This window comes from Tasmannia lanceolata, unplaced genomic scaffold (assembly GCF_043159265.1).
Source record: "Tasmannia lanceolata isolate RefF3 unplaced genomic scaffold, GAP_Taslan_0.1 ptg000013l, whole genome shotgun sequence".
NCBI lineage: Eukaryota > Viridiplantae > Streptophyta > Magnoliopsida > Canellales > Winteraceae > Tasmannia > Tasmannia lanceolata.
Genome location: NW_027518690.1, coordinates 26,046,702 through 26,058,916, shown reverse-complemented (window position 1 = coordinate 26,058,916; position 12,215 = coordinate 26,046,702). Strand labels below are relative to the sequence as shown.

Genomic DNA, 12,215 nt, shown 5'->3' with positions numbered 1-12,215 from the left:
TGCGATACATGCTTCATATTCTGCCATATTATTGGTGCATTCAAACTGCAACTTGATGGATATAGGGATGTACTCCTTCTTTGGAGATACCAAAACTGCCCCTATTCCTTGACCATGATTATTGACAGCTCCGTCAAAGTACATAAGCCACTTGGAACTCAGAGTCTCTTCTTCAATGTCCATGATCTCTTCATCAGGAAAATCAGCATTCAGAAAAGCATTCTCCTCAACAGGAGCATCAGCCAACTGCTCAGCGATTATTCGCCCCTTAATTGATTTCTGAGTGACATAAGTAATGTCAAACTCAGACAATAATAACAACCATCTAGCTGTTCTTCCGGTAAGAGCGGGTTTTTGGAACAAATACTTCAACGGATCCATCCGTGAGAGCAAAAGTACCTTGTTCAAAACAAATAATGTCTAAGCCTTTAAGTCGCCCAAACCAATGCTAAACACGTCTTTTCCAAAACAGTGTATTTGATTTCATACTCTAGCATTTTCTTGCTCATGTAGTAAATGGGCTTTTCCGTTTTAGATCCCGCATCCTGCTGAGCAAGCATACAACCCATTGCTGTATCTGTGATGGACAAATACATCAACAATGGTTGAGGGTCTACTTCGATTCCTCTCTCGCTGACCATGAATCCAAGCAACTTCCCTGATGTGACCCCAAATACACATTTATTTGGGTTCAAGCAAAGTTGAAACTTTCAGATTTGCTCGAAGAACTTTCTCAAAGCGATTGTATGCTCTGGTCGAGTCTTGCCCTTGACAATCATGTCATCTACATAGACCTCGACTTTCTTATGAATCATGTCATGAAGAAGAGTAGTCGCAGCCCTCTGATAAGTGGCACCAGCATTCTTAAGACCAAACGGCATCACTCTGTAGCAATATTCCCCCACTGAGTAATAAATGCCATCTTCATCATATCCTCAGGCGCCATTTTGATTTGGTTATATCCTGAGAATCCATCCATAAAGGATAAGAGTGCATGTCCAGCTTGAGGATAAGAGTGCATGTCCAGCGGTATTGTCAACCAGGAGATCAATATTCGGAAGCGGAATATCATCTTTCGGACTGGCCTTGTTCAGATCTCTGAAATCGACACACATCCTGACTTTCCCATCCTTCTTGGGTACTGGTACAATATTTGCAAGCCATTTGGGGTATTCAACTACTTCAATGAATTTCACTTCTAGTAGTTTCTTAACCTCATCATGAACTTTCAACTCCCATTCTGTTTTAAGTTTCCAGAGTTTTTGCTTCTTCGGCTTGATCCCCGAGATTAGAGGTAATTTGTGTTGGACAATGTCCTCACTCAATCCTGGCATGTCATCGTAAGACCAAGGAAAAACCTCCTTAAACTCTTTTAGCAAGATCACCCCTAAAGGGAAAAATTAAAAATGGAAAGTCTTTGTGGTCAAACTTCAAAAATAAAAACTTTTAAAATTGGGTCCTTTGAGTGAGCGATATTAAACAGGATCAATTGGTATCCCCTGAAAATACCCAAAATGCCCTAAACACTTAGAATTTCCAAATTAAGCGAAACCTCTGAGAAAATCTAAATTTAGCAGGTTTTCCAAAATTCAGAAAACATTCATAATCTCTCAAACATATTTCGGGGATCAAAAGAATTACACAGGAAAAGACCAAATTACCCCGAGGTGCTAGAATTTGGTGAGACTAGGAAAACCTTGAGAAATTTCAAAAATAGCAGATTTCTGAAAATTTATGAACGGACTTAAGATTTCTTAGACACAACTTAGGGACCACATATGATATGTTGGAAATGTCTAAAATACCCCTGAAGTGCAAGACTAAGAGAAAATCTTGAGAGATCTAAATTTAGCGGGTTTCCCAAATCTTACGAAATTACTCCTAATCCATCAGCTGTACCTTCGAGATGGTTTTGGATATATGAGAAATGATTGAAATATCCATAAGATGATGAAAATGTGGAAGCCCCATGAGTTTCTAAAAATAGCAGTTTTTTAAAATTTGTAAAATCACTCAAGATTTCTTAAATATAACTCGAGGGTCAAATGAGACACATCGGGAATGACCAAAATACCCCTATAGTGTAAAAATGGGCAAAAATGAGGAAAATCCCAAAAATTCTAAAAATAACAGAATTTTTCAGTTGGTTGGATTTTCATCTTCTAGATACCACTGGAACACCCTAGAAACCTTTATGATCGCGAATCAACTTCAGAATTCCTTCAACGAGGCGAAATCTTCCCTAAAATGCACAGATGCCTAATCCTAGGTGGAATGCGGACTCGTGACTTGATAAACTGCCGAATCTCTTGCTTTTTAAAGTATAGCAAAATGGGGGTGCCTACATCTTCTGTCAAATACTTCATTTGCTGAGTTAATTATTTGATGATTAGTTTGTAAGAATAGTGCCACTAATTTTCTTCAACGATTGGAAAATTTGGTACTGTTTCTGACCTAACCAATTGAAAGCCAAGTCATCTCCCCGACTAGGGTATAACTTTGCTCACTCTATCTAAGGTTTTTTTTTCCTTTTTCAAAAAATTTGAAATAAAGATTTTTTTTTCAAAAATTTGAGATAAAGTTAAAAAATGGAAAACTGATGCCACACATAAATTTGACGAAATAAGGTCATAAATCAATATCAAGGAAGACTCCAGCAGCAGCAAAGAGAAAAGCAAGAAAGGATCAAAATAAGGTATTTCTTTAGAACTTTTAATGATGTTAACATGATGTCAGTGCGATATTATGATGATGTCAACAAGCAGGCTCATAGCGCTTCATTCAACATAAAATTTGGCTAAGCTGGTTTCCTTTTAGCAATGAAGAATTTTTCTTTTCCTTTCTGGAATTTTCTAGAGGTTGGGTTTCCAAAAAATGACTTGCTTCCCAAGCCATTAAGTCAAAATTGGACAAAGAAGTGAAAGTTTCCGGTTACAATGTTGCTTTACAACAGGTTCAGAAAGACAACTAGGTAGGCTGATATTATCAAAGCTGGGAAAATAAGGAAATATGTGAAGGGTTTTCGTCTACTTGGATGGCTTTAGGGTGTATGGAAATAGGGAACAGTTCAGGAAGACAGTAAGCACAGATTTGATGATTAATAAGATAGGTAGTGAATTTTCATTCTAAAACAAAATAGGCTAGGTAGGGGACTGTTATGACAGATCTTGGACTGTCAAACTGATCTGGACTGTTAGAATCGTTCAGGACTATTTTTACAAGCATGGGCAGATTTGAAAATTTCAGGACTATTGGGACTGGATATGGATTCAAGAACAGTTTGGGACTGATAAGAGACTTTCAAGTAAAGGCGATTTTCTGCAGTTATAGAAGGTCTGAAAAATCACAGGTGTAAGGGGTCTTGATTTTGGACTGGGCTGGATTTGGCGTAAATAGTGGACTGAAGTTCTCATGCTAGGGGTTGGTTTGGATGGTTGATCGTAGCTGGTTCAGATTTCAACAGTATAAGGTTGAGGTACTGTATGAAAACGGTTATTGGGTCTGTTCTTAATTAGAGCAATTTAATAACTGAGTTTAGGGTTAGGTTTCTAGGGAAAAAGTATGGTCAGAATGTTTTGAATGATGTGAAATAAGTTTTAGGGTTGAGGGTTGATGGTGGAGGTGATAGGAAGGTGGAAGTGGACTGTTTCTTGAATCTGGAATAGTTCAAAAACCATTCTATAAGAAAGAACTGTTCTTTAAGGGTTAGGGTTGTCGACCGGATTAGGGAAAGTGAAAAAAGGCATTTAAATGAAGGCGAGGACAGATGTAGTGTTGATTGGAAGCAAGGATTAGTAGACTATTTTGGGCAGCTGCAGGTAAACAATTGGAAATAGCAGGGATTAGAGAAGATAAAAGGAAAATGAAAGAAGACCAGGAATCACTCCGTCAAAGTCTCTCATAGGCATCATACCTAGGGTTTGAAGCACAAAACTTCAAGCAAGAAATACAGCAAACAAAACTCAATTCAGTCAATGAATTCCAGTGTTCTTAATTGTCCTAATGTCTTACCTATATATACACCATGCAAAAGAAAAATAGGAAAGTGTTATTTTTAGGTTGTTGTAAAAACTTAAGATATAGAAAAAAAGTCTTTCATGAATAGGTGGCAGCAAAAAGAGGTTGTGGGGATGATAGAGAGTAAGAGAGAAGGAAAGAGAGAGAGAGAGGAATAGAGAGAGAAGGAGAAAGGGGTTTTTCTTCTGGGATTTATCTTGGTTTTTTCTTTGGGTGTTTACTTGTGTTTTCTCTTATGTTTTCCTTGTATATTGCTTTTTTCAGAGTTGAAGATCGTGTTCTCACCTGTGGAAATAGGCATCTTGCCTGAACCACATAAAATCTCGGTGTCGATTTTGTGGCGTGTTCTCTTATTTTACTTTTTCGCTAGTTAATGCACGATCGGATCAGACTTGCTCGGCGAATTTTCTCAAAAAGCGGTATTAGAGATAAGGTTAGAGCAATTGTTGAGGGCAGGTGGAGTGATTGTGGGTGTTGAGATTGGATCATGATTACAACGATCGCTGGAGGGTAGAAAGATTCTTGGAGAAATTCTTGTTCGAGGTGGAGCTTTGTATCGAGGGTGATATGAGATGGCGGTAAAATCGAATTCTACCTAGTTCAACATCCATAGGTTTGACAGAAAGGGCAGTTTCACTCTATGCCAGATGAGGCTGAAGGACATCCTAGTTTAACAGGGCTTGGCTAAGGCGTTGAAGGGAAATGATGGGAAGGCGGAGAAGATGAAGACTTTGAGTCGAAGATGGTCAGCACAATTTGGCATGATTCAGCTATATCTGGCAGATAACATTATGTTTAATATTATTGAAGTATACGAAGCGCCTAACTTATGTGAGAAGTTGGAAAAGCTTTACATGTTAAAAAGCTTGGCCAACCGATTGTATATGAAGCGACAGTTGTACGGGTTGAAGATGTAGGAAGGCGGGCGCCGGGAATCTTCTAGAACACATTATTGTGTTCATCGGGCTTGTGGATCAGCTTCACAAGGTTGATGAAAAGTTGAAGAAAAGAAGGCATTTTTGCTTCTTCATTTCCTGATTCGCATGACAACCTGATGACTTTATTGTATGGTAAGGATAGGATGAAGTTAGAGGAAATCATGATGTCACTCTTATCGAATGAGAAGCAGAAAAAACCTGGTCTTGATGGGAGTCAAGAGCATGGGCTGGTTGTTCATGGTGGGAATCAAAGAGGAAGGTTGTCTGATAAGGGATCGGGAAATGACTGTGGGACCCGATCCCGCGAGAGGGGAATGGCCCGCGAGCCGCCTCCCTCTCTCTTGGTCTCTCGTACCGATGCGGTTGGCGTGTGCCGTTTATCATTGATTTAATTCATCTTTTCCGTGAACTTAGGATCACTAAAGCAATCCGAATTCCACGCAAAAGAGAATGACAAAGTCGCCACCTAGATGAGGGATCTAGGACCCGTAAATGACCAGAAATCTAGATTCGCTACCTGATTACGAGAATGAAAGGTATGGGGAGTTACCACCACAAGCACCATTATTGCCCGATAATCCGGTCTTCAATTCCAAAAGTTAACTCTCTTGAATTTCTTTTAAATTTCTCATTTAACTCTTTATTAATATGCGAACTATGTAGCATGCATCCTAAGATCTAATTTCAATGTATTCCCTAATGTGTATCTTGATTTTCGTAATTCGTTTGGATTCAATCTAAGTGAATGTTCTCCTGAAATTCTAATTTGGGAGAAATCCTATATATTAAGTTAATTTAATTAAGAATTTAGAAAAAACTAATATACAAAAACCTAAAATTTTGTGTGGGGGCCGACTCGTGATTAGTATGCCATCAAGCATCCAAGCTGCCTACGTACCCAAGCCTCACTGGGATCAGAGTCCACGTAGTTTGGTGCACCTAAACTAAGCTACTTATGCCTAACTCATCTAGGACACCGATCTAGATTAGTTGACTGTTTCAACAGTTTAAGAGAGATTATTTAGTTCAAGTTAAAGATTTTATTATCCTAGGACATCATCTAAGATGCTATATGGTCATATCTAAGTGCAAGACATCCCTTAGACTAATGCAGGTGAACCTACATCCTAAGTAAGTAGGCCTGTCTTATGGGAAAATTGGGTTACTAGTGTAACTAGATCTATGACGTTGTTGCTATCCATAGCAAACGACCGTGATGAGGCTGGACTCCTAACCTAGGACTCTCTAAAATCTAGAACACCACGTGACGTAAGTGTTCCTATACGATGGAAAACCATAATCCAACGGTCCCAAGGACAAGGATTAAATCAATTCAGTTTGCTGAAGTTAGTGATTTTTAATTCTTTAAAAAATTTTGAATCCTAAGATCTATGGAATACCAAAGGCTCTAGGGCTTGATTAGTTTCAGCCTTGGATTGCATCCATGGAAGGGAATAGTGCTCTCAACCCTTATATAATTTAACACATAAGTTATAGTTTATTATTGCCTGGCATGATTCTCAGAATTTCCATAAACAGTGGACCTCGGAGCCAACAACATACTATAATTTACATGTTCAAATTATGCAGGATCGATCACAATTAGTATACGATTATGGATGTGATCTCGGCAATTGAACTATCACGATATAGCTAATTTACATGGGAGATCTATGAACCCTAAGGTTTCTGTTTCAAATAAGTTAGAGATTGAATTCATGATGAAAATTTAAGATTTTTTTGGAGATTTTTACTGACTTTTGTGTTGATTTGCTAATAAGTTGTGATTTATTAACATTAAGACTAGATTGATAGGATTACACAGAAATACTAAGCAATTGAATTTCAAATCAGTTGAAACATTTCTAGTAACAAGATATGGATGAATGTAATTTACTGGAAGAGTTTCATGAATTTTAACTAAGGTTTACTATCAATTTCTGAATTTCCAAAATTCAAGTCAGATTATGGATTAACAAAGCAACTTATAGTATATGGCTTTCAACTTAGCTTAAACTTTTACAGTATAAATTTGATCATGATATTAAGCTACTGTAAAAATTTCAAATATTTTTATAACGATTTGATGCCAATTAAATGCCACACAAAAATCCGATGAAATCAAAGAATTAATTAAAAGGCAAACCTACTGGTATCTTAAAATCAAAGAACAATTCCAGTAGATATATAATAGATTATAAAAGTTTCTATCAAAATTTCAAAACCTAAAAATTAAAACTCCTCCATAAAATCGATATGTAAATAGAAAAAGTGAATTTGTTTCCTAGGAATTGAAACCAGTTTATTAAAATAAATTACAAAACCATATTAAAACTTTGTAAAACAAATTAAAAATTTTTCTCTAACATTCCAGTAACCTAAGTTACTGGTTTGTAAAGAAAAATTTTAAAAATTCACTAATTTAATATGAAAAGGAATTACGGCACGTAAAACGGAGAACCGATTAGAAAACAGTAAAGGAAACATCTTTTTCAAACTTTTCTTCCATTAAAAATTCACTTAATATTTAAAATTTAATTCTGGAAATTTTCATCAATTTTTAGAATATTTTGGTATTTATTAAAAATAAGCCGAATTTAAAATAATTTAAATTCGGATTAAAAAAATCAAAAAAATCTTAAAATTTTTAGGGTGATTTGGAAATCAAAAATCGGTTTGGAAACAAATTTTCATGAAATTTGGGCTTGATTTGACCCGTTTTCTATTTTATTCTTCAATGAATAACCCTTTGCGAGGTTATCTTTCGAAAAATAAAACGGAAATCGAGGCAGTCAAACCATGGTCCAGGATCTTACTTTCCAGTAGTTTTAAAATTTTTGTTAACCTAAAAAAATATTAGTTTTTGAAAAAGCCCATGTTTTCAAAAACTTACTTTGAAAATCCAATTTAAATCCATATCGAAGAAAAAAAGAAAAAAAATTAATATTTATATAGAGGAAAATTAATTTTTTGGTGAAATTTTAGAATTTTGAAAAATTATAATCTATATTATAACATACTGGAATTTCAAAGAAAAATTCATTGATTTGATATATCAAAAGTAAAATCCTAGCATGCTTTTTTTTCTACTTCACAAAGATGAGGAATCCTTACCGTTGATCGCGATCCTTGTCTCTAGGGTTGATGATCTGAGATATACGCTTTGTCCAACCCTTTTATATGCTCAAGAAGACCTAAAGAATGACCCAATAATCGTTGATGTATGATATGTTGAAGAAGAAGAAGAAAGAATTCAAGAACCCTTTGTGTAGAGCACTTGAGAGATGAACCAAACACACTTAGAGAAATTGAGGGTTTTTCTTTTCATGGAGAGAGAGGAGATAGGGGTGGACGAATTTTTAATCCCCTTACTAAGGTTGTTTCCTCTTATTTTTATAGAAAAAGCTAGGGTTAAGAGAGAAATAGTAGTTTCCCATGTGAGAGCTCTCATCTTTGGCTTGTTTCCAATTTTCTCCTCTTGCTTTCTTTCTTTCTTGTTTCCAAATTGGATTTGATTCCAATCTTAATTTCTTGTCAATCAAGACATGCTATTCCCATTCCACATTGCTTCTTTGGAAAAAAAATATTTTTAAGCAATCATTCCTCTTTTCCTTCTTCCCTTCTTTTCTTTTTATTCATTTTATTTTTCTTTTAACAAATATGATGTCACCATTTTGACATCAAGGTTGAGCATCCAACTCATGTGGGTCAGCCATGTGGGGCGTCCACCATGGTGGTCGACCCACATGGATGAACCCACATGAGCTCCATCTTTGCAGGCATTAGCCCAATGGGCCATTTCACACGGGTTTCGTGTTTTTCCGTAAAAATTCATTAAAATCTTTCTAAATTCAACATTCTATATATGGACCCAACCCATTTGACATTTATGGTGCATCCCTAACACATGATCGAACCATCTTTTTTTGAAAAACAACTTTTCGGACCAAAATGCCCCTATTTGACCGTTAGACATCCAAATGCGACCAAAATACCCTCAAATTGGTTCACCCCTAAAGGGAAAAATTAAAAAAAGAAAGTCTTTGTGGTCAAACTTCAAAAATAGAAACTTTGAAGTTGGGAACTTTTGGTGAGCAATATCAAACAAGATCATTTTGTATCCCTTGAAAATACCCAAAATGCCCTCAACACTCAGAATTTCCAAATTAAGTGAAACCCTTGAGAAATTCTAAATTTAGCAGGTTTTCCAAAAATTCAGAAAATCATTCATAATCTCTCAAACACATTTTGGGGATCAAAAGGTTCACACAGGAAAAAACCAAATTACTTCGAGGAGCAAGAATTTGGTGAGATTAGGGAAAACCCTGAGAAATTCCAAAAATTTATGAACGGACTCAAGATTTCTTAGACATAACTTAGGGACCTAATATGACATATTGAAAATGACTAAAATACCCCCGAAGTGCAAGACTAAGAGAAAACCTTGAGAGATCTAAATTCAGCAGGTTTTCCAAATCTTACGAAATTACTCCTAATCATCAGCCATACCCTCAAGATGATTTTGGATATATGAGAAATGATTGAAAAATCCATAAGATGATGAAAATGTGGAAGTCCCATGAGTTTCTAAAAATAGCAGGTTCCCTAAAACACTTGAGATTTTCGAGGATTCTTCAGTCATATTTTAGAGATAGAATCAGGCACACTAGAAATGACCAACACAACCCCCAAGATACCCAAACTAGGGAAAAACCCAGAGAGTTTCTAAAAGTAGCAGCTTTTTTAAAATTCATAAAATCACTAAAGATTTCTCAAATACAACTCGGGGGTCAAACGGGACACATCGGGAATGACTAAAATACCCCTGTAGTGAAAAATGGGCAAAAATGAGGGAAACCCTGAAAATTCTAAAAATAGCAGTTTTTTTTCACTTGCTTGGAAACTCGAACTTTCATCTTCTAGATACCATTGGAACACCCTGGAAACCTTTAGGATCGCGAATCAACTTCAGAATTCCCTCAACAAGGTGAAATCTACCCTAAAATGCACAGATGCCTAATCCTAGGTGGAATACGGACTCGAAACTTGACAAACTACCGAATCTTTTGCTTTTTTAAAGTGTAGCAAAATGGGGGTGTCTACAATGACAGGTCAAGATCCAGGGCCAACAGAAAGGGCATACAATGTTACCATTGCAAGGAATATAGCAACATCAAGCGGGATTGTCCGAAGTGAGCTGACCAGTCAGACATTGGTGCTACGAATACGGTGGTATCCATAACGGATGAGCATAGCGAAGTGGTTGGAGACTGATATAGGACCGGGAAGAGAAATATGAGAATAAGGGGAGAGAAGAAGAATAGGAGAAGATTAGAAGTAGAAGAGAAGAATTTAGGAAGAAGTAGAAGAAGAATATGAGAAGAGGAGAAGAGAGGTAAGTATAAAAGAAGAGAAGTAAAAGAATAGAGAAAGAAAGAAATATGGGGGAGAAGCTCTCAATTCAATTAATCATTCAAAAGTTTAAAATCCCTAATACAAGAGGCCTATAGGCAACTGAAATAAAATTCCATGGAAAGTAAAATCCCTAAAACTAAAATATGGAAATAAAAATCCTAGAAACTAAATAACATAAAAAAACATGTAAATAAATACTAATGGGCAAATATGCCACTTATTTAGCCTAATATCTGCATCATTCTCCCCCGCTTGAAAAGAACTTGACCTTGAGTTCTAGTCCACCGTGATCAAATATGTAGATGAGCAACTCGAGCAATAGCAGTAGTAACTGTTGATAAACTACATGGCAGAGAAGAGGGATCGAGTCAGAGATATATAGAGAGAGAGTTGAAATATGGGGCAGAAAGACGTAGAGAAGAGGTGGCGTGAATGGGAGAGAACAAAATCATTCTCTCCCTTTCACGATGTGTAATATATATATATATATATATATATATATATATATATATATATATATATATTTCTTATGACAAGTTTGCCCCTCTTGGGCACATGAATACATTCAACACTCCCCCTCAAGCTGGAATGTATATATCGTACATTCCAAGCTTGTTACAAGAATTTTTCAATTTTGCCGATCCCAATGGTTTGGTAAACATATTTACTAGTTGATCTGCAGATCGAGTAAATACAGTGCAAATTTCGCCACTTTAAATCCGATGACGAATGAAGTGACAATCTACCTCAATGTGCTTGGTTTGTTCATGGAATACCTTGCAGACTTATTATCACAGTATAACCATGCTGGACACAATGATGAGAGCCCAATCTCTGATAAGGAGCGAAGCCAAATTAGCTCCGCACTTGTGTAAGACATGGCACAATATTCTGCCTGTGCACTCGACTTGGTGATAACGTCTTGCTTTTTACTTCTCCATGACACTAAATTCCCTCCTACAAACGTACAATATCTAGTAGTTGATCTCCAATATGCAGGAGATCGTGCGCAGTCTGCATCACTGATTCCTTCTACTTTCTCATGACTATATTTCTTGAAGCACAAGCCTTTCCCTGGAGTACCCTTCAAATACCTGATGATCTGAACAACGGCCACCCAATAGGAAGTACGTAAACAACTCATAAAGCGACTGACCATGCCAACTGCAAACGATATGTCTGGACGAGTGACAATTAGATAAATTAGTTTTCCAACCAATCTCCTGTATCGACCAGGATTATTCAGCAACTCTCCCTGATTTGGAAGGAGTTTAACATTTGGGTCCATAGGAGTAGCTGCAGGTTTCACCCTCATTGAACCTGTTTCCTCTAAAATGTCTAACACATATTTTCTTTGCGAGAAGGTATGGCCATAGCAAGAGTATGCTACCTCAATACCAAGGAAATACCGTAGGAGGCCCAAATCTTTGGTAGAAAATTATCCTTGAAGAAATGACTTCAATTTCTATATGCCAGATTTGTCATCTCCCGTGATTACAATATCATCAACATACACTATCAGAAGGATATATTCTGCAGCAGACTTATGACTAATGACTGAGTGATCAACAACACACTGCTTCAACCCAAAGCGCAAAACAGCAGCACTAAAACCACGCCCTAGGTAATTGCTTTATACCATAAAGGGCTTTACGAAGACAACATATTGAGGAGCACATCTCCCCCTGAGCAACATACCCAGGAGGTTGCTCCATATAAACTTCCTCAGATAGGTCACCATGTAGGAAAGCATTCTTAACATCAAGTTGATATAGCGGCCAGCCTCGATTCACAAGTAGAGAGATCAAGACACGTACAGAGGGAATCTTGGCCACAGGGGAAAAT

At 36.8% G+C, this 12,215-nt stretch overlaps 1 pseudogene; it reads right to left on the bottom strand.

Annotated features, from left to right (window-relative positions):
• Positions 1–11,112: 11,112 nt before the first annotated feature.
• LOC143891099 (secreted RxLR effector protein 161 pseudogene) lies at positions 11,113–11,685 on the bottom strand (annotated as a pseudogene).
• Positions 11,686–12,215: the final 530 nt, after the last annotated feature.